This window comes from Pundamilia nyererei, unplaced genomic scaffold (genome assembly GCF_000239375.1).
Source record: "Pundamilia nyererei isolate P.nyererei 1_Seehausen unplaced genomic scaffold, PunNye1.0 scaffold00136, whole genome shotgun sequence".
In the NCBI taxonomy this organism is placed as follows: Eukaryota; Metazoa; Chordata; class Actinopteri; order Cichliformes; family Cichlidae; genus Pundamilia; species Pundamilia nyererei.
Genome location: NW_005187537.1, coordinates 249,463 through 270,932, shown reverse-complemented (window position 1 = coordinate 270,932; position 21,470 = coordinate 249,463). Strand labels below are relative to the sequence as shown.

At 41.8% G+C, this 21,470-nt stretch overlaps 1 protein-coding gene across 6 annotated transcripts in view; it reads left to right on the top strand.

Moving 5' to 3' along the window:
• marchf8 (membrane-associated ring finger (C3HC4) 8) overlaps positions 1-21,470 on the top strand; it is a 91,464-nt gene that overhangs the window by 31,152 nt on the left and 38,842 nt on the right. The window lies entirely within an intron of this gene.

Below are 21,470 nucleotides of genomic sequence, written 5' to 3'. Positions count from 1 at the left end.
AGTATTTACGATTACATTTTAGGGGATTTCTTAACATTGCAAATGATTTATTTCATTAAAATGTTTATTAGAATCCACTTATAACTTAATTATTGTCAAAGAACATCATCATGGAAAAGTTGGATGACTGGTGGTATTAGTAGCCCTAAAATAAAGAAGGTAAAAAAAGGGAGCCGATCACTGCGCGGATTTCAAAACTAACCTCACAGTTGGCTAAAAAGTTTATCACCTTGTCCTCTTCACCACACCTGCAGCATCTCTCTCACCCGTCATCCACTCTGCTCCACCTCAGTTGGCTGCCCTGCACCACCTCGTCAGTCAAATCCGGAGCACAGCAGCCGATTTGGCTGATTTCACTCTTTATTTGCTTGGATTATTTCACCACACTCTGGGCTCTCTGCTTAGTTCAGCTACAGTGCCCCCACTGCTCTTCACAGCCAGCAGCCCACATGTCCACTCACACACTCTGCCAACCATAAACCATTCAGCCCTGCAGTCATTTATTTATTTTTTTAATCTAACTACAGTCTTCTGTGTGTTTATGTATCAGTCACATCTACCTCCGGTAGATTCTACTGTTTAGATCCAATTCTAAAAAGTTGCGAGGAGACTTGAAACTAATAATATCCTCAAACATCTTGTAACTGAAAGACTGTTGCATTGAAGAGCGGTCAGAAATTTCAGCAAACCAATGAGGAAAATGCGTACAAGAAGTAATTTCTCCAAAAGTCATAAATTATCAAATTTCGTCTTGTGTTTTGCTCCAGTTTCCTTTTCCACAGAACAATTTAATTTTGTTTATTCCTGAACAGGACGGGATGTACTTACTGCTTCACGTAACTTTGTTAGTGGTTGAAGCATTTCAGCTGACAGGGCAGACAGACTTGTTTACGCCCAGCACTACTATATCTGTTAGACATTTCCAAAGGGAAAAAAAATACTGTTCAATGAAATTCTATAAATGTATTTTTTTAAAAAGTGAAAATGTGTTTTTCAACCCAGAGGCAGAGAAACATATTCCAAACATTTGGTAGATCCGACTGTCCAAATCAGTCCCCTCCAGATTGCCGTGCCCCGGGGCTTACAAATGGAAATACCATGATATTTGCCCGTAAAGCCTTTGGGCTGGGAAAACTCGGCGTGAAATGCTGCATTATCAGGAAAAGGAAATGTTTACATGTTGTGTGACTCGACTGTTAGGAGTAAAGCCGAGGCGGTCACATCTAGTTGGACACAGCTTTGGTCAAGTAGGAGAGTGTGACTGCTTAAATGAGCATTTCAAGGGCAAAGGCACATTTTTAAAATTAATGTAATTTACCGTAATTGTGTTTTATCTTTGATGTATCTCTAACCAACCATGTGCGCCTACACTCTATGCATATGTAACACAAATACAAACGTGTGCATTTCTCTGCTTGCCTATCTTTCTTGCGCACATCATCCTGGTGTAGATGTTCTGAGGCCAAACTGGTGCCCTTGCCTGTGCATAAAGCAGGATCTGGGGAGAGAAGATAACACACAGGCAAATGGCATTCTCTCTATTCTGGCAGCAGTTTTCATAAAGGTATGAATGTTATGTGTCAGCAAACTAACCTACTTTACATATAACGCTGGAGGAATTCAAGAAACTCTGCATCCTACCTTTAGCCTCATACAAAATGTGACTGATGGAAACTGAAAGATGTGAGTAAGACTAGGAAGTGTTACACCCATAAGGCTGTAATTAACTTTGTCATTTAGCACTTTTATATTAAAAAATAAAGACTTTTCAGGACAAACTTGGAGGATTTCCTATCCACGCTGTATTTGCAGTTTTCTGTAAAGCTCTTCTCTCTATATTTGATTCGGTCTTACTAGAAGCGCTTTTGAGGACGTGCGCTCCGGATGCAGGTACACGCGGCGGCAGCTGGTGTTGTTGTTCTCTCCAGTCTGTGCAGGTCTTGCAGGGGTCTCCCAAAGGCCCCCGGCTGCACGGAGCCACTTGAGGCCGAAGTGTTAAAAAACGTAATTAAATGTGGAAGAGTCGACATGACGGCAGCGCCTTTGAGGGCCTTGACTGCTGTGAGAAAGGACTTTGCTTCACCTTGTTAAAGATTTAATTTCATTAGCCCCTATGATGGCTCCATGGGTGATTTTGCTCTCTTTTGGTAGCCTCAACAGTCTGTGCTATATTAAGTTTTATATATGTGATTACAGCCGACCCGTAGCAGAAGAAAATAGACTTCAAGAGAAATGGCAGGAAATAATTACAGTCCCCCGAGCTGCTGTGTGTGCTAGTAGACATGGCATAATATGCACCACTAAAACAGAAGAGATTTTTCTTTGTCTCCGGTGTTAGGGTGAGCGTTTCAGAAGGGCAGCTATTAGAGGAAAAAGTGGTTAAGGGGACACAATCTCTTCTAATTATCCCATGCCTCATTGCCTTCCACCACCCGTAGTCTCTCACACACCCCATATAGGCACGGTTTCAAAGCTCGAAATTAACACTTTGCTACAAAAACGGGGCAATCAGTCAGTAAATGTATGTATACATTAAGCTGCACTTACACTGGGAGTCCTCTTAGGAACAACATAATTTCATGATATCGTAATTTGCATATTCTGTGGGATGTTCTCTATCCTAAGTGGACAGATGTATAGCTATTAACCTAGTCACCTGTGGAAATTTGTTCAGCCCCGTCACTCACCGCAGGGACAGAAAATCCACCTAGTCCGAAGGGGAGGGGAAAAAACTCTCAGCTGCAAATTAGACACTTTGCTGGAATAAATTTTAGGGAACCAATTTAATTTTTGCACCTTGATACAAAGGTGCTTTCCCCCCCCGCCTCAGATTTTTCACTATTTCTGTTGAAGAAATGACTGTGGTTTGCAGTGCAGAGCAGCACAACTGAAGAGCCAGCAGATAAGCAGAGACAGACAAAGATGAATAAAAAAACAAAACACAGATACAATTATTTCCAGGAGGGAGTCATGAAATCACCACATGAAAGGCTCAATCCGCTGGTCCCCCTTCCCCCTTTGAGATGCTGCTGCCTCCTCGGCCTGTGCTCTGTTTCCCATCCGGGCCCTTCTGTTGCTCCTGTGTTCCCTGGAAAGCCTCTCCGTGGGGTTGTCTGAGGACGCCGTTAATTGTCTGTGACATGCTGACTTGACTCTCCTGACTCGAACAGCCCCCAAACACTCAGCCAACACTGCCAGCCAGATCAATGGTGGAAGCTTTCTGAGCTCTCCCACAGTAAACAAATTCATCTTCTTTGGGAGACACTGCAGATGTTTCTATCGCTGCAGCGTGACGTCTGGCACGCAATCGCTTCCTGATGTATGCTATTCATGTGGGGCGTCGTACCCCAGGTGTGTAATGAAAGTCTCACAGGACTCTCAGTTCTGTCACAATGTGGTGGACACACAGGTGTATAATAAGTCTCTTGTGAGCAGAAAGAAAGATATAGTGGGCAGAAATACTTTCTTTTCTTGGTAAGATGGTAATCGGATTCCCAGTGGTTGGTCCGTTAGAGGGGAGGTTTATTTCATGAACTCCCGTAGGCACGAATGCACAATAGACTCGTACTACCAAGGCTTCATTTTCTTTCAGTACCCGAGTCCCTAAATGCCTTCATCTGTACTTCTCAACACTTCCCCTCTGCGTCCTGTCTCCTTCCATCTCTTTTTCAATCATCTCAAGGTTTTATCCATGACCACACTGTGAACTCTTTCCTGTTGTTGTCTAGGGAGCCACAGTTATGAACTATATTTAGCCATAGTGTACACATAATGCAGTTCACTTCCAGTGCAATATAATTTTATTTAATTTTTATTTGAATTAAAGCTCAGCTAAAGGGCATCACTGATCTATTTTTCTCCATCGAAAGCTCTTTATTTTTCTCATCCACACCGCTCCACGCTTGCGGTAGCAGCACTCCAGGGGAGCCTGACCCACAGGTTCACCACCTCCGTCAGCCACCTGCCAGTGTATTTGTTTTTTTTGTCTGTGTATGTCATGAAAAGCATCTGTTATTGGAGAAAGAACTGTTTTTTTACCCCAACCATGAGGTCATTGCCTTTGTTTTTGAGTGAAATTGCTGACCATTGGGTGGATTGACATTAAATATGATACAGACATTTACGTGCACTTTAGTATGAATGGAGTAACTTGTCCTCTCATTGGGCATCGCCATCTGAATCCAGTGTATATGTAATAATCCCTCATAGCTGAGCTGAAGCAGACAGTCGTTTCCCCTGAGTGATTTATTTTGTCTCCATTTTGTTACACTTAAATTTAATATAATGTCATTTTATTAATAGGACTGATGCTCATAACCATTAAAGTGTCTCCAAAGTTGCAGAAACCAGAGTTACGCCCTTTAACATGTTTAATACTGGTACACCGTGCCTGCAGACTGACAGGACTTTGTTTGTCTCCACTTTACTGAGAGCCTTAAATGGCACATTCAATGGTCACTTTGATGACAAGTTTGAGGATGGAACAAAATAAGACCGCTTAAATATGGTTGTTTATACTTTAGACACGAGAGCCATCCAAAGACTGGAGACTCTAATTGGTATGTTTGGAGTCAGTTCGAGAGCCGGATTTAGACACCTTTTAATTTAATGATATCATCCACAGTTGACTGGGAGTCATTTCAGAAAATAAGCACATTGCAGCATGTCGGCAAACAGTGCATCTGAAATCTGTGCAGGCTGTAACTTAATAGAACAACAGCTACTTTTGTACTGCAACATGCAGGGTGGTGGTTCACAGCTGTTTTCATTAAAAGTGAATTGAAAAGGCGCGGCGGAAGAAAACAAAGACTATATTAAGTCTGTACCGATTACTGAAGCAAAAGCACAGGTTTGTTTCCTTTTTCTGACATGCCCGACGGAGCTCGGAGAGTAACAAGTCTATTCAGGTTCTGTGCTTTTGCTCAGCGCGTTTATATGAAAGAAGTTTGTAGTTTATTTACTTTTTTTTAAGTTACATTGGAAGCAGATTTCTCCCCCTTTTAACGACTCGCTGTATATTAGTGAAACAATCACCTATAACTAAAATCATTGTGTTCTTATTGGCTTTGAATGAACCCTTTATATCTCCATAAGGATTCTGTCCCCATCATAGAAGCTGGCCCGCTCCACCAGGTTTTTAAAATGCGAGGTTTTTTATAGTGGCGTGACAGAAAACTGCATATTCTTCAACAACATAAGAATGGGAGGGGTGCTGCTGGATGACTTCAGCTGGTGGTAGCAGCAGCCTCACGCAAGTTGCCACTAAATCCTGCACAGGCTCCTGCAAGTGGGCACAGTACAGTTGTGTAATGTGTAAATTTATTGATGTTCAGGGGTGTTGTGGTGGGTGGGTGAAGTCGGACTCACTATCCAGGACGCTAACGGCAGCAAGGAGCCTTGCAAGCCTGGTTTCTAAAATATTATCTAGCACAAGATGTGACAGCAATCATTTGTATCTATAGTAGTTTGGACTGAAAGCTTAGCCATACTGAACATCAAGTAGCTTTAAGCTTTACCGTATGTTGGACCAGCTGTGAGGTAAGAAAGTCGTTTTAGAGGAAGCTGGTACAGTCTCTTTTTAGGCTGATGAAATATTTTTAAAACCCACAACAGCACAAACATATAGCGCATTTTAACATATTGAGTTTAGGGCTGGGCAACTAAGGTGCTCTCATTCTAGTTTCACATAACACGAGTAAGTTAAACACTTGTCACGGTTATCAAGACATTTAGATTACTTACAGTTATTATGCTGTGCCTTGGTGATCGGGTTTGACCTCTTATGTGCCATCGCACCAAACTGAAAGCATTATGATGCTGTAAGCAAGCTAGGAGGCTAATATCAGTCCTGTATACTTCTTTCTAGCAGAGGCCTCTCTGTATAGCAGATAGTGAGCAAAATGTTTACCATGCAGCCATAAGAGGCTTATGTGGTATTGTTGTCACTGCGCCGGGCGGGCCAGTGGACACCAAGTTTGTGAAAGCAATAACTTGATTACATGGTGATGTAGGTGCTTCAAATTGATACCATAGATAGGATAGAAAAAAATCTCAATAGAATCTCAGTGAGGTTCAAGTTTTTTGAAAATCCTAAAGTCGAAAACTGACAAAGGACGCCATCTAGGATTTTAAAATTACCATACCGTACCATAGGTGTGTCTATTCGAGGGCTGAGGGGTAGTCGGTATTTTTTACATTTTATTTATGCTATGGTAGTCGTACCTACTTAAATAAGAATTAAGAAAATAATGCACCCTTAAGCTTGATGCAGAACTCATTTTCTTGTAAAACTAAAGCAAGCTTCACAATGAGGGTTGAAATGATTCTAAAACTGTTATACATAAGTTAAAACTTGAATCAATTATAGAAATTCTCTTTTCACTCCAAATGATCATCCTCAGGATGTATTATTGCCCACCTGTCTGTTACATTTTATAAATCTGTGAAGTCATTTCTGTTACATTGCCATATAATTTCCAAAGAAAACCATATCTTTGAGTCTCATGATGAACAGATGAGTGGAAGTCTGTCAGGCTTTTTCACCATGGGCATTTAAATCATCTGCTGAGTTTCCCTATTATGTTTTACTGCAGGGGGCTGTGCTATTATGCTACAAAAAAGCGAGGGAGAAAACATCCTCAAACACTTCCCTTAGGTGGAGTGGAAACCAGATGTTTGTTGCTTAGAAGTCTCAACAGCACATTTTCTTTCATTTTCAGCAGCCAAGCACAAAATATCTCAACATGTCACACGGCTTGTTTCGAGAGAGGAACTCTGTCTACAAGTGTTTTACTTGTAGACGGTTTTATGTAAATTATGTATAGTTTGAGACGAATGTTATTCTTTGACCCTGTGAAGCGAATATGCTTGTGCGCCGCTAGACTACTTCAAGACAAGAGAGTAACCGATGAAGATAACGGGCAGTGCGAGACGTAATGACATGTAGCACGGGTCGTACGCTACTCTTGATCCCATGAAATTGTGTGCACAGTGCTCCTCTTCTCTCTCCTTAGCCTTTGGATGGTGCTGCTGCATGAATGCACTAGCACCCGGTGTCCAGATGAGGTTTTCAGTGAGTACTGCAGAGTGCAGAGGACTGCGGCCTCACATTAACATTCACCTCCATCTACCGAGAGGAGAAATGAGTAAAGGTAGAGTGCGCCGCGCAATCACGGTGAGAGGGGCCAGGTGAGAGTATAAAGAGATAAGGTGAAAAAGAGCACAATTTTGGTCTGTTGTAAACAGCGTGAAGGAAGCGAGAGCCTGTTGTTGCCGTAGAAACGGAGCAAAGACTGAATAAGAGTAGTATCAGCAGGAGTGAAGCAGCACGGGCAGAACGTGGAGAAATAGTTTGCCGTTTGCCACAGACATGCCTCAGCTCTGCTTCTGTCGGAGCTGTCAAAAGCCGTGTGTGCTAGGAGAGCGCCGTGCTTTCCCACTTACTTCAATGAGTATTCAGGCAGCGCACCCAATACATCCACCCTCTATACTAGTGTCCCCTGTTGCCGATCTGAAGAGCAGCCAAAACCAGAAAGAATGTCTTTCCCGTGAAATCGAGGTGAAGCCTATTTGTAAGAGCAGGAGCTGTGGATAGTTGCTGTCAGTCCTCTGTCACTGTGATTGATGCGTTTATTTCAACTCACGGCACCTTCCGCACAGGCCAGGTGGCTGCTCCACTATCCCTCGCCTGGGGTCACGCTGCCAGGGCTGACAGCAATCAGGTGGCGTCTTTTCAATCCTTGCATGAACGAATGCATTTTTTTCTTCTCCTTCCGTCCTATCTCTTTCAGGGCCGTGGCCTCCCTCAGGCTCGCTAATAGATTACAATGGTGCTGTATGTGAAACACGAAAATCTCAGGGTACAGAGACAAGACAAACATGGGGGAAGAGAATATGTCATCACCATAGAAACAACCTGGCAAGGACATTGGCGAGCTGCTACCTGAAACTCTTTGGTTTTGTTTTTTTATCTTGCATCGCGTTGAACTTTCTCTAAGCTGCTTTTATCCAATTTATAGTTGGCGCTCTTAAATGACACATAAAAGCTCTGCTGCTGCACATGCACCGGAACAGCAATGTGCGGGAAAGTTTTTGTAAAGACTTGTGTACTTTAGGCAATCACTGCTTACTTCTTTGTTGACTGCTAGTCCCTGGCAGCAGCAGTACAGGGATCCTTATGTGAGTGAGTGATGTTCAACAAGCAAACTGACAGTCAGCTTTGATGAGGAGGGGCAATGGTAAGTAATGTAATGGGGGAAACTCATATGGGATGTGTACAGCCAAAGAATAAAAGGCTCTGCCGCATCTACAGGACATCAGTGATATTTGTAAGGTGAGGTGTCTGTGCAGAGCCCAAACTAACAGGCAGTACCCACTGAAGCCACAGCTTGTTGTTTATTTATATTATTCAGTCATTTATATGCTTCTCACGCAACCACAGACACCCAGAAGTAAAGAGAAAATCTGCAGTTTTGTTATGCAGCAATGTCTTGCAATATGACTAAATTACGAGACGGCAAAAGTCTTGAGTGTGCGACTTTTCATTTTTGTTTGCTTGTTTTTAACGGGGTTTTTTTGTTGTTGTTGTTGTTGGATTTGTCAGAAACCATCGAACAGATTCTGCTGCATTTCAGGCTGTGCACGGTGAATCCAGGAAGTGAGCTGATCTGGGCACGGCTAAATGTTTTTTCCTCTTGGATTGGCAAAAAACCTGTTGAGCTCGTCCTGAAAATATTATCTTTGGTCATCTGTGCTATGTGACTTGCACACAGGGGAACAAAGCCCAACTACAAAAGTGAAATTTGAAGCCCATGCGCCGTCATGTACAAAGAGATCTCAGGACAGCAAGGACAATGGTGTGTTATTAGCTGATGGATGGGGATCTGCTGGATTGCTCCTGTTGACCACTCAAAATACACTGAGTTCCAAAAAAAAGGTAAAGCCAGCTGCCAATCACCCGGATGAGGTAAATAACTGGTGAACAAACAGCAGGAATGCTGAATGCAAAGAATATAAATGGTGTTTTTATAAAAATTTTATCACTGCTTCTCCCTGGAGTTTCACATAAATCCATTATAAAATTTTACATACCTGAAATCTGGAAAACAAGTGCATTTAAGCATAAAGTAAGGATTATTGCTCACTGATTGACTGCAAACCACACTAAAAGTCATTTTGTGATGTCACTGTGTAACACTCCTGAGGTCAGGTCTGCAATTAAGGGCAAGCTTATGATGGAACAAGCCAAGGAGAGATGCTTTAAAAGCCAAAGCATGTCATCAGGAAGAAAGCGTGTAATCATTTCAGGTGGAAATGCTGCTTTTTCCCACAAAATATTTGTTTGCACTTGTCTTTGCACAGGCAGAGAGCTGACCAGACAAATATTGATAGGGCGGAGTGGGACGGGAGAAGTGATTGAAAGGAGGTTTGAGTAAACGGAGAGCTGCTGGAAAAATGCAGAAAGAAAAAAAACGTAGAAGAGGATGGGGGAACGGCGAAATGTGTTTCAGATGCCAGCCGTGGGAGATGGAAATGCAGAAAAAGCGAAGGTTGGAGTGTGGGCCGGCTGGGAGCGATGGGATTTTGACTTCATGCTTATCACTTCAAAAGACAGCCTGTAAAAGGCAGTCTGCTCCTCTGCAAGCCTCGCTCCATCTTTCTCTGTGTCTCTCTCCTCCTAACCCGAGGTGAAGTGGATCATTTCTGGCCTAATAGTTATGGTTTGATTTGCTGTGCAGTTTTCATTCTCTGAGACAACCTCTGTCCTGGGGAGGCTGCTCATTCAGTGGCTCGTGTAAGCCTCGGCTCTACACTCTCCTACTTAATGTGAGCAGCAGCGGTCACGGAGTGCAACATTTTTGGAGTGTGACATTGTTGCTTTAACAGTTCAAGCAGCCCCCCGGGGGGTGAAAGGGGGGGGGGGGGGGAGGTTGAGCCGCTCAGATCTGTGCTATGTAAACACAACACTGTTGTTTTTTAAATACGGCTGCACTTTCTTTCGTGCAATGATACTCCTCTTAGCCGTTTTTTGTAATCCTTGTGCTGTCTCGTACTGTCATAAAAATGATCTGAAACAAGTCACAACAGCTTGCCGCAGGCCCGTCGTGACATCCTTACAGATGTGTCACGAGAAAGTGAACAATCCTGAGCGATACCGTAAGGAGATTGGCCCATATGGAGCCGACACCGAGCAATGCGTAGATGAGCAGCGGGCTAGTTGGAATGCGAAGCCAGCGCTTCGCTGTCAATCAAGGACCGCGACAGATGCGTCGGACACGACGATGAGGTAGACAGATGTGAAGGCTGTGTTTAGCCTCAGTCGAGACAGCTGAGGCGTCAGCCAGGGTTGGGTTGGGGATGTTTTAGATTTCAACAGAGGAGCATAATAAGTTTGGCCTTCTTACATTGTAGCAGCAGTCAGTGTGAAAATTGGACTGTCACATCTCATATGTCTTGTAGGGAAGTTGGCACCAGTTCTGTAATTATGTTGAAATATCTGATTGGCTTTGCTTTGCACTGCGCATACTGGTCCTATTATGGTGAGGTTATGTGTAATTTTCCTGTTAGTTTTGCTCCACAAATGACTTAATTTGCCAACAATTGTAGGGAAATTAGCAACAATGTTTGGTTGCTACACTTTCAATTAATTGAATCCAAACAAACACGGCGATATAATGTGCTGCTTTTGAAGTAGCCACACAACAGGTCAAATTAAAATGAAAGATTCACTTGAATAACAATAATATTCACTCTAGTACAAAGCACACTTGCTGGCCATTACAATAATTTGTCTTCCATGGCAAGATAATGCAAAAAGCACCTGGCTGGTTGTCAGTAAAGCTTAGTGAAGAGGCCGAAAAGTCTGTGTACTGGCACTGAGATCAAAGTCATTGGTGTTTCCAATAAACTGCCATTGTACATGGTAAATGGACTGGTTCTTATACAGTGCTTTTTTGCTCTACTTGAGTCTTCCCAGCTCTTTTTCTCATTCATCTAAGAATCTAAGTGCTTTCTATCAAAAATTCACACACAGATGAACGCCCTGTGAGCTAGTCGGGGTTCACACTGCAGACTGGAGCAGTTAGGGACTGAACCACCAACCTTCCAATTAGTAGATGACCTGCTCATCCTCCTGAGCCACAGTGAATGATTAGGCCCAAAAATGTTGTAGTCAAATTCAGTAACCCCTTTAATCATGGCTGAAGTAATAATATGTAACTGAATTTAAATATTTCCAGAACTGTGAGCTTTAAAAAGAGAAAGAATTTAGCGAGGCTATGTTTGGATGGATGTTGGTGATTGTTGTTGTCGTGTTTTAATTGAGCAGTTCTGCCAAAGAAATTTCAGTCTACTTTAAACGAAACCGACTGATGTTTGTCTCCAATGTCTCTCGAACCCCAATAATTTGTGCCAATTAACACGGATCTTTCCAAGAAAGTGTCATTTTTACCATGACTGGTGTTACTAATCAGACCCCAAGAGAAGTGCTGCAAAGGTATGGTCAGCAGGGGGCAGTAGAGCAAACAGTGAATTATCCTCCTGCCCTTGAAAGACCAGGCCATTTGAACCTGAAAATGCTTCCTGATGCAACGCCTGTAGCAGTTTTTACGTAAAACTAGGAGATGTTTGATTCGCTTCTTCTACTCATCGTTCACACTTTGTGGAGTTTTGGACTCAATGACTTCATTTTCCTCTTTAGCACTGAGCTTGACTCTAACTCCGAACAATTCTGGTCTTTTTCTTTGTCATTACAGGCTGTTATAGCTTCTAATTTTTAAAATAGCCTAATTTCCTAGTTTTGCCTTGTGGTTTAGATTTCCAACTTTCAAGTTTGAACATTTTTAAGGCATTCAAAATGCAAATGTTCATTTCAGTGAACTGCAGGAAGGAGGCGTGTAAGATGAACATCCTTTAAATGCAAATCGCCTTCCACTGCTGTGGACTGTATTTGTCCGAGAGCCAAATGAGGTTGGACCTTAAAATGGGGATTGTTGTAGGTGGGCGGAGGACAGATCTATCCTTTGTCCATCATCAGCGCACAGAAGTGGGAGAGCAAGAAGATGTGTAGATCCAAGGTTGCACGCCTTAGGTAGATGTGGTGTAAAAAAGTAAATTGAGATGCATCTCACTGGTGTAAAATACATCAAAGAATCTAACGCTACAAACGAGCAGAGTTGGAGAGATTTGAAACTGTCTGAGGAGTTTCTGTTTGCTGTAGTCTTTTGTTCATTGGCAAAATAACAGATCTCTGAAGACGCTGTCCTGTGATGGGAAGACTTAAGAGGAATTATTTATACTTCCTCTGCGTGCTGTTTGCTTTTGTGTGAAGAAATGCATGCAGCTTTCTGTTAAGATCACAAGTGAAGCAGTGCTGCTTTGTGCCATTTTAGCATTATATCACTGTTGCTTCTGTGTAACGATATTAAACACAGTCTATTGGCTAACGCGTTTCGTTTTAACCCGTCGCCCGCAGGTGAAAAGAGAAATGAAAGGTTCAGGTGTAGGAGAAGCATTTTTGTAACGTCAGGTGTGTTTGCATGGCAGGAATCACCTGCTGAGGGTTCACGTCCTGAAGGGGAAAGCTGCTTATAGCCCAGAAATTCTGATCAGATCTGTGAAGGCTGGAAAAATAAAATCACAACTGGGTTGAAAAGGAACCTACTTAAAAAAAATATATTAAAAAATCTGTACTCGTATATTTGCAATGCAGACTTCTCCGTCTGTCCAGGGTCAGAAATAGGGCGCCATCTGTTTAACAGCAGGTGAAGATTAATGATGTCATAGATGGTGGTGGAGAAAGCCCAAAAGGGAGTGAAGTGGGCACTGAGGTGGGATATGCTTGTATACTGAGGTCATTGCTGCACTGATGCATGTATAGTCTAGCACAGACGATGGATTTAAAGGAGCTGGATGGAGTGCATCAATTGTGTTCACAGAGCCTTTAAAAAATAAAAACCCTCCCTTCTCCCTGCAAAGCCTGGAAATGGCTGGGTAAATAAAAATGAAAAGCTGGGCCTAATAAAAGTCTTCAAACTCTACTTTCTCATTCAAGAAAAAAGATATGATAGCATCCTTAGTTTTTCTTCTCAGTCTGCCATCTTTGTAAGTCAGAGTCGGCCTGCCTATTGATTTTACTTCAAAGAATATATACAGCTAGCATAGTTATGTCTCTCCCAGAGAGTCGGTTAAAACAAAATAACCACCATTGTACACTGTTTAGTTGCATCTCTGTGCATCCCCCCGACTCCTGAGCACGCTAATTGTCTGTTGCTAGCGATATCAGGTCAGCCGGGTCAAGAGTTAAAAATCACAGAGAACTCCGCCATCGTAGGTCTGAGCCGCTGTCCGCATTCCAATAGCTTTTAATGACTAGTTTCATCAGGCATGCACTCGCGCATGCACGCAGTGGGAGTTTAACTGAGTGCAATTTTGGTCGAGCTTGGAATCACTTTGCTGCAACTTGAGAGGCATTTTGAAATGATTGATCCACATTTGAGCAGGATTTACGACCGTTGCCAACTCCGGCTTTTTGTCCTCCGCTCTTTATAGACCGCAATGCACTGCTGAAATACTTGTCTCATTTAGAAGGTTATCACAAACCCCAGGTTCTGATGTGGATACAGATAGAGCTGATGTTTGCGTCTGCAGAGGTGCTTTTTGTCTTTTTATTCCCAAACACTGATAAACACAGACACTGGCAGACTTTAGAAAAGAGGCCTGTGTGTCTTCAGTGGAGAGGTGAGAAACAATAAGTCCTTTCAAATTATCTTCATAGAAGTATGTAATTGCCTTGGCTAATGCTAATGAAGATGAATGGCAAATTAAAGGCAAAAGTCATGATAAAATGTCTTGTTAAGCTTTTGAGCACCTGCGCGCTTAAAAAAAATTTGAAACCAGCTTTAATGCATCTTGTCTCAAAGGTTCAACTCAGCTTTTCTAAAGAATATTCCTTCATTTGGAGTTTTAACGATGCTGATGGAGAGTGTTGTTTAACACACAAGATGAGTATCTCTCCAGGAGTTATCAAACCTGCTGTGCAATCAATGAATCATGATGAAAGTGTGCGATGGTTACTACACCAAGTGTTTTAGCTTGATGATCTGTGCCTTGCAAAGACATCAGAAGACTTTTAATCAGTATATCCCATTAATTTTGTCATTCCAAAGTTCAAGAAACTATGTGGATATAATTTATTAATGCAGCTATTTTACATCGAGGTGCATTAAGGAATCATCAGTGAGATGAAAGAACCCCAGAGCTCGGTGTTAGCGTAGGACCTAGGTAAAATGCAGCGTTGTGTTGGGATGGTTTCAATAAAAAAATATCTTGGTTGCTAACAAGCAACTTCATGCTACCGAGAACATTCAGCAGGGCCTACAAAGAACGCATCACACTGATGCACTTCACCAATACTGAAGTGCATCATCATTTAAGGCTGCTTTCCTGCCTCAGGGCACGGACAGCTCCACCATTATTGAGGGGAAATTCCTAATTTTATCGACACATCTTACAGCGGGATATCAGGTCTGCTATCCGGCAGCTGAAGCTCCGGTACAAGCTGGATGATGTGGTTGGATAATGACGCTAAACATCAAAGCAAATCTCGAACAGAACGACTTCAAACAAAAGAAAATCCGTCTTTTTTTAAGTGGATTCACCAGGCGTCGACCTACAGAGGGGTTAAAGGAGACGCTGGCTTGAAAGCTAAAATGTGCGAGAGGCGCGGAGGTGTAGTTTATAGTTAGCTGGAAGTATTTTCAAACACAAATCGGAGGAAAGGATTTAAAGCATGACGAACAACTGGTTACTTTAGCCAAAGCACATCTGGGGAACTTTCCGATCGCTGATGAAGAAAAGAGCACAGCTGTTTCTTTGAGCGTTGCAATGGGAAGAATTTAAAACTGTCATCCAAAGCTGGATAAGAACGATACCGCCCTGAATTGAGATGGTCTTTTGCAGAAAATTAGTTGGGGTTTTTTTCCCTACATGAAGCATTTGGTAAATGAAAACACTTTAGTAAAAGCACTGCTCTTAATAACACACATTTACCAGCACTGTGGACTTAAATCAGGTCGTTTGTGATTGTCTTCAGTTTTCATCAACATGCATAGTACAGTTCACTTAAATGACGTCTCTGCTTATTGTCAACTGTACTGCAGCTACTCCTCTGTCGCCATAATAATAAGTACAGCCTGTTCTGCTCCTCACCACGATAGTGACTCACTCATTAGTGATATTTAGCTTTTTCTGATCTGTACTGATGTCCGCAGCAGGGGGATGCTAGGAGACAAAAAGGATTGGCATCACGACTGACGTTTCTGGATGCTGCTCACAGAGGAGAACAATGTGTTCAGATTTCTCCACTGGGGACAGATTAGTTGAGAAACCGGCTGAACAAAATTTAACGTGTCTGTCGTAAACGTAGCAGCTCAGAGCCCAGGAGAAAACCAGTTGGCTGAATTTTGAGAATCTTCAAACGTGTCTGTCACTTCCAGCTCCTCCATTTCCTACGCTGCTGTGAAGAAAAACAATTTGTGTGAAACTGAGGTAAATTGATTAAAAACTGTGCAGCTTTAATAGGATTGTGCATCATGTAGTGCCATGTAAATAAAAAAGATGAATAATAAAAGACTTGAAGACAAGACACTGTGGCAAAATTGGCTTTTGAATCACAGAAAGTGCACGAGTTTATAAATTCATAAATCATTTTTCCCAGCTCAGGCCCCCTGTGTGTCTGGAACACCGCTACCCAGATCAGTTAGTTCCAACTCTTCAAAGACAGACAAGGCTTGGAATAAATATTATATGTACATCAGCACATACATAAGTTACTCATTATCTTTACACATGTCCATTATTTTGACTGAATGTACAAAAGGCTAAAACTGCTAACGAGATGTTCCTGCTTTTAAACATGATGACAACGTTTGAATCTTGAGAAGCCTCGAGCCACCTCTTTCTTTGTTTTTCTTCCAAGGAGCCAGACGTAATTGTAGTTTTGAAAAGTGGTCTCGAGCAGGTTTTCACTGTTTTTACTTCTAACAGTGAGAGCTTCTTCACTCATTTTCAGTCCAGTCCTTATACCTCTGTGTGTGTGTGTGTGTGTGTGTGTGTTGTTTTCTTCACTGACCTCAGCTGATCATTCAACTGTTGAACCACTGCTATGTCTGCACATAACAGACAAGTTAGAGAGACAACCAACTTTAAATTGTATCTTTAGGCACTTTGTTACTGTCAGCCTCTCACAAAAACACATCATTTGTTCATATTTCTTTAAATGAAAAATGCCAAAGATAAAAATTGACTCCCAAAGAGCTTGTAGCTGAAAGCTTGGCATATCTTGGCATGGTGTGCAGCGTGCTCTCAAACAGTTTGAAGAAAATGGACAAGGGGAGTCAAAAGAAGACATGTCAGGCCTAAAAAAGAAAAAGGAAAAAAAAGTATAACAGATGAACAGTAGGTGAAAGTCAGGTCCTTGACAAACAGAGGGGAACAAATCCAGCAAAGACCTGACATGGGACCTGAGAGATGCATCTGACTCTTCAAGTGATCAATCTACTGTTTGCAGAAGCCTCATCAGAAATGATAACAATGATAACAGCCAAGGATGGCTGTCAAGAAGCCATTCATAAGGAAGAGAAATGGAGAGCCTGGCCTGAAGCAGTGTAGGATCATTTTGACAGAGAACACAACAAAAGGACAGCCAACATCCAAAGGAGAGCTTTGAATGTGCTTCAAGTAGGCTGGAGGACTGTTCCTGAAGACTACTTAAATAAATTACAAGAAAGCTTCCTAACAGAGTTCAGGATGTGTTGAAGAATAAAGGTGGTCATTGCCAAATATTGACTTTCAGCTGGTTAGAATTGTAGAAACCTCTGTGTTCTCTGTATATACTGTATTTCAATGTAGCTTTGAATATATTTCAAAAGTTTATGTTGTTTTGTTTGCTTACTGTCCTCAAGCTTACAGGCTCAGAGCATATCAGTGCCTTTCTTTCTGAAATCGTACTGAAGTCTTTCTCAAATTTAAGTTGATGAACTGCCTTTGAATTAGTGCAGTTTAATTGAGGTAAACTTTCCATGTGGGCTTCTCCGCTGACTTTAAATACCGTTCGCGTGTGTGTCACACCGGCACCAGCATGAGTGTTGCGTGCTGTTTTGTCATTGTTTAACACTGTAATCGGGCACATACTGGCAACACTCCACAGTCCGATCTCTGCCACACAGCCTGGACAGAAATAGCTTTTGAAAGTGTGGCTCGCAGAAGGAGGTCATTTTGAAGTTTTGTTCCATCGGCCCCGCTGACGGTCACGTGCCCTCGCAGCAGCCGTCCCTTTCAGCCGCTCTCCATCGGCGTTCACACGTCGGGATAGATGTGCGCCATTGGGTGACAAAATTGAAAAGATGACAAGATAGGGGGGCAAGAGGACAGTGGGTAGTGGGGAGAGCTGCAAATCAATGAAACTGCTACTGTCAGCCTCTTGTTATTTTTGGGATGGTGAATTGATGGCTTTGTGCTCTGGCTGTGCTGCCGCTGGTGACGGCCCACTTAATGTTTGGGCTTGTGTATTCGAATCTGGAGATTGTCCCATGAATACACCATGCGCAGAAACAACCCTCTGCTGCATTATACCGAGATATGTAAATGAAAAGCAAAGCCCCAGATCAAAGAATTGCATATGGTTACACCAGATAAGTAGCAAGGGATCCCACTGCGGTTATTCAACGTTTTACAGAATATTAAAAAAACCCAAAAAACCCCCGAAAAACTGAAGTTCTAAAGAGACTTTCCTTACGGACCTCTCGTTTTCTTCCCCCCCTCTCTTCCCCTCGTCCCGTTCTCTTAATTGGAGGTAGATTTGATTGATGCTGCAGACATACAAGCTGTAGAGTTGTAGTTATCCGTATGCATGACTGTATTTGAATATGAAGTGAAAAGGATATTACAGCTCAATTTCACACCCAGCGGGATATCTGACATGTTTCTCCCTCTGTAGAAATCAGCCTGTCAAAAGTTCTCTTTCCGCTTTCTGTCTCTCTCCGTCCCTTCACATTTTCCCTTAAACTTCACCCCCTCATCCAACTCTCGAATATTTGCCTTGTGTCTCTCACTTTTGTATGCCCTCTCCATCCAACCTGTAGCCTCTGTGAAAGGGTTTTTGATGCAGTTGTTTCGACCATAAATTCTATTGACCAATCACATTTGAAGAGGCTTTGGTGATATAGAGGTAAACGACGTTGTGGAGCGCAACAGTGGGGTCGAATGCCCTGAACTGCTATTAAAGTGTAATTATCAGCAATTTGCGATCGATATTTATTGACACCTGTGCTGAGAGATCTTCACCTCATCATGTTATGTTAATGCGTAGAGCTGCTGGCTGACTGACCAGAAAAAGCTGCACTTGCATCATCTGACAGCTGATGGTTCTTGTATTGGCTTTCTGATCTTTTCGTCTTTGTCTTGCTTTTTTTCCCCCTCCAAGATTAAATAATATGAGCTTGTCGTGAAACTTGCAAAGATTACCGTTGCTGGAGTGACAAGACTGGCGACATTGTGATAATGTGCTGTAAATTCGATGCATCGTCTTTACCTTTAGAAACTGTGCCCCGCTGAATGGATTCAGGAGTTCATTAAACAAACCTCCTCACTTGGGGAAATCCAATTTCGTGTTCGTTTAGAGACTGCGGTGGTTTGCGCTTGCTCCTGTTTTGCTGGTTTGTACTTTTTATTCTGCTTTGATGTACTCGAGAGAATGTGGCATGATCAAATCTCACTTTCAGTGGAAAACTTAAAAGATTTGGTAAAGTGGGAATGCTCATTTGATATACGCGTTTAAACCACATCACATAGTTTTCCTCATTATTTTGACTATAGTTGCATTATTTTGTACAATTTTTGGCCTCGTGGTATTTCACAAGAAAATGATCTAATAGGTGCCACATGATGTGGAATCATTATTTATTGTAAACCTGAGGGATACGGAGTATTTGTCTTTTTGTCTCGGAAATCTGTGTCAGCAGACCTCAAGAAAACATCAGCAGTTATAGAGGAAGTTAAACTTAGTAAGTACTGCTTACAGATTTAAGTAAAAGTCCTACTTTCAGAAGAATAATAGATGTTAATAATATACTGAAAATCACTTCTCAGAAAGTTTACCTTTCAGAATATCTAGCAATACTACATAGTAATTTATTTACTGTTTATTTAGTCTTTTATTATTGACTAGAGCCTGACTAATTTATCGGTGGGCTGTTATTAGATAAATTATATTATATGTATATGTATTGGCATTTATAATGAAAGATAAATGAACATTTAAACAGTAAAGAAGAGATGGAAGAAACACCCTTTACCTATGTTATCAATGTTGTTGCATATTTTGTCCACCAGAGGGTGCTGTTGGTAACGCTAGTTTTTTGTTTTTTGAATGCCACAGAGGGCATAAACAAGTAAACAAATAACTAAGGAATACATAGAAAATTATATTTTATTACTAATTGTATTTTATTTCTTGTTTAATATTCAAATCTCAGAGTGTTCAAAAACGTCTTAACCTGCTAATCCCTGTAGAGGATTAAGAAGTGTAATTATTCTAATGTCTAATATCTAAAATTAATATTAATGACGGTAGAAGCAAATTATTAAAGTTCAGGTAAACTGATCTATTCTTGATTAAATTTATTTTCCACTCAAAGTGTGATGCATGGCTGCGATGTGGCTGTTGTTGTTCAGTTGTTAAAATCTCTGTTGCGTTGACTGGGCAAAGTTCATGAGTGGGACCAGCAACTCTGCTCTAAGACTATTGCGACGCCAAAGCTGTTTAAGCAGTGTTACTCAAATAAGGTAAAGTGCCGCTTAGCTTGTTATGCAATCCAAAGGACCTGGCCTTTCTTTACATAGTACAGTAAGTCTAGTGCGTCATCCGTGGTGACTGAGAAAAGGACCTTTCTTATAGCTTTGTGCAGCGCTAACTGAACCTTATATTAATGTATTAAAAACTATTAAATGGGCAAAATTTTGATTTTTTTATTTTTATTTAAAAAACTGTTTAATCATTAAAGTGGGATTCAGCAGGTGGAGGAACCCTAAGACTGGTTGAAGTGGCTCATCAATGTTTAAAGAACAGAAGTGAAACCAAAAGGCTTTAAAGACGACATTTAAGTTTCAAGTTTCCAGAAAACAGAAAACTGGAAACTTTCAAGCACCAGTGATGAATACACCCGTAAGATCATTTTTTGAATGTTATTCTTTCCTCCATTTAGACTAGAATTGGTTTGATGTTCGAAGCGTGTAGTGCTGGAAAACCAGAACTACACTCAAATGCATTAAACCTAAAGTAACGAGCCTGTTTTGAAAATGTGAGGAATGGAAAGTACAGACATTTGTGTTAAAACGTTACATATACCTGAAAATTCTAAGTACAGTAATGAAGTATTTGTACTTTGTTACAACACAGTCTTAGAATAATAAATGAGTTGAACGATAGAGCTCAACAAAAGCTATAAGACAAGTCAAATAATACATTATCTACATGTCTCTGTACACAGCAGATAACTTATAACGCAGCTTTAAAATCATTCATTCTCATTAAGTGGGCTCTGAGGTTGTTGAGCCTGCAAGGTACAAGTCCAGAAAAGGTCGATTTAGCAACACTTTAATCAATATTGATCCCCTGAGGGAAGGTGAGACTGTTAAGGCAGGTTAAGTTAAGGTTATATGAAGCAGGGATTTATACTCCAGAGTGACCCACAGTCAAATTTTATGGGCCCTGTGGGACTTTTTGCTGTACATGCAGGATGTGATCTGCTGGTGGCAGACACGGGATGTTTGCATGCTTCAATTGCTTGCACCCGCCCAACACCACCACCACAACCACCAGTTCTGTTGTCAGTCGTGGCTGTATTTAAGGTTTAATAGGTGTGTTTATTATTATGTTTCATCCCCTTTGTCCTAGTATTTATTTGGGTGATTCTGCTATACTGTAGCTTTGTCCTTGAATGTAGCTGTGAGGATGTGTGTAATAAATTACCCTCTGTCATTTCTGCTCCACCTTGCATCCCTTGCTGCCAGCCGGGGATTGGTGGAGAGACGGCAGTAAGGCTCTCTCGGATTGGTGGACAGTGACAGTGGCTTAAAACAGGTTTGGTGGCTAACTCTTTGTCTTAAAACAGTAATGGACTGAGAAGGAGGAGGCTGTGTGTGTGTGTGTGTGTGTGTGTGTGTGTGTGTGTGTGTGTGTGTGTGTGTGTGTGTGTGTGTGTTTGTTGGTGTAGGACAAGCTTAAGTAGGGTTAGAGGGAGGTGCTTTTAGGTTAAGCTCAGTGTACCGAGCAGAGGGAGTCTATTTAAAGGGCACCACCCTCCCTCTCTTGAATGATTGAACAACATTTGCCCCTCCCCCCGTTGGTCATCAAGATCAGCTGGAGGAAGTGGTGGCTCAGCCAATGGGATTACAGTATCAGATTGACTCTG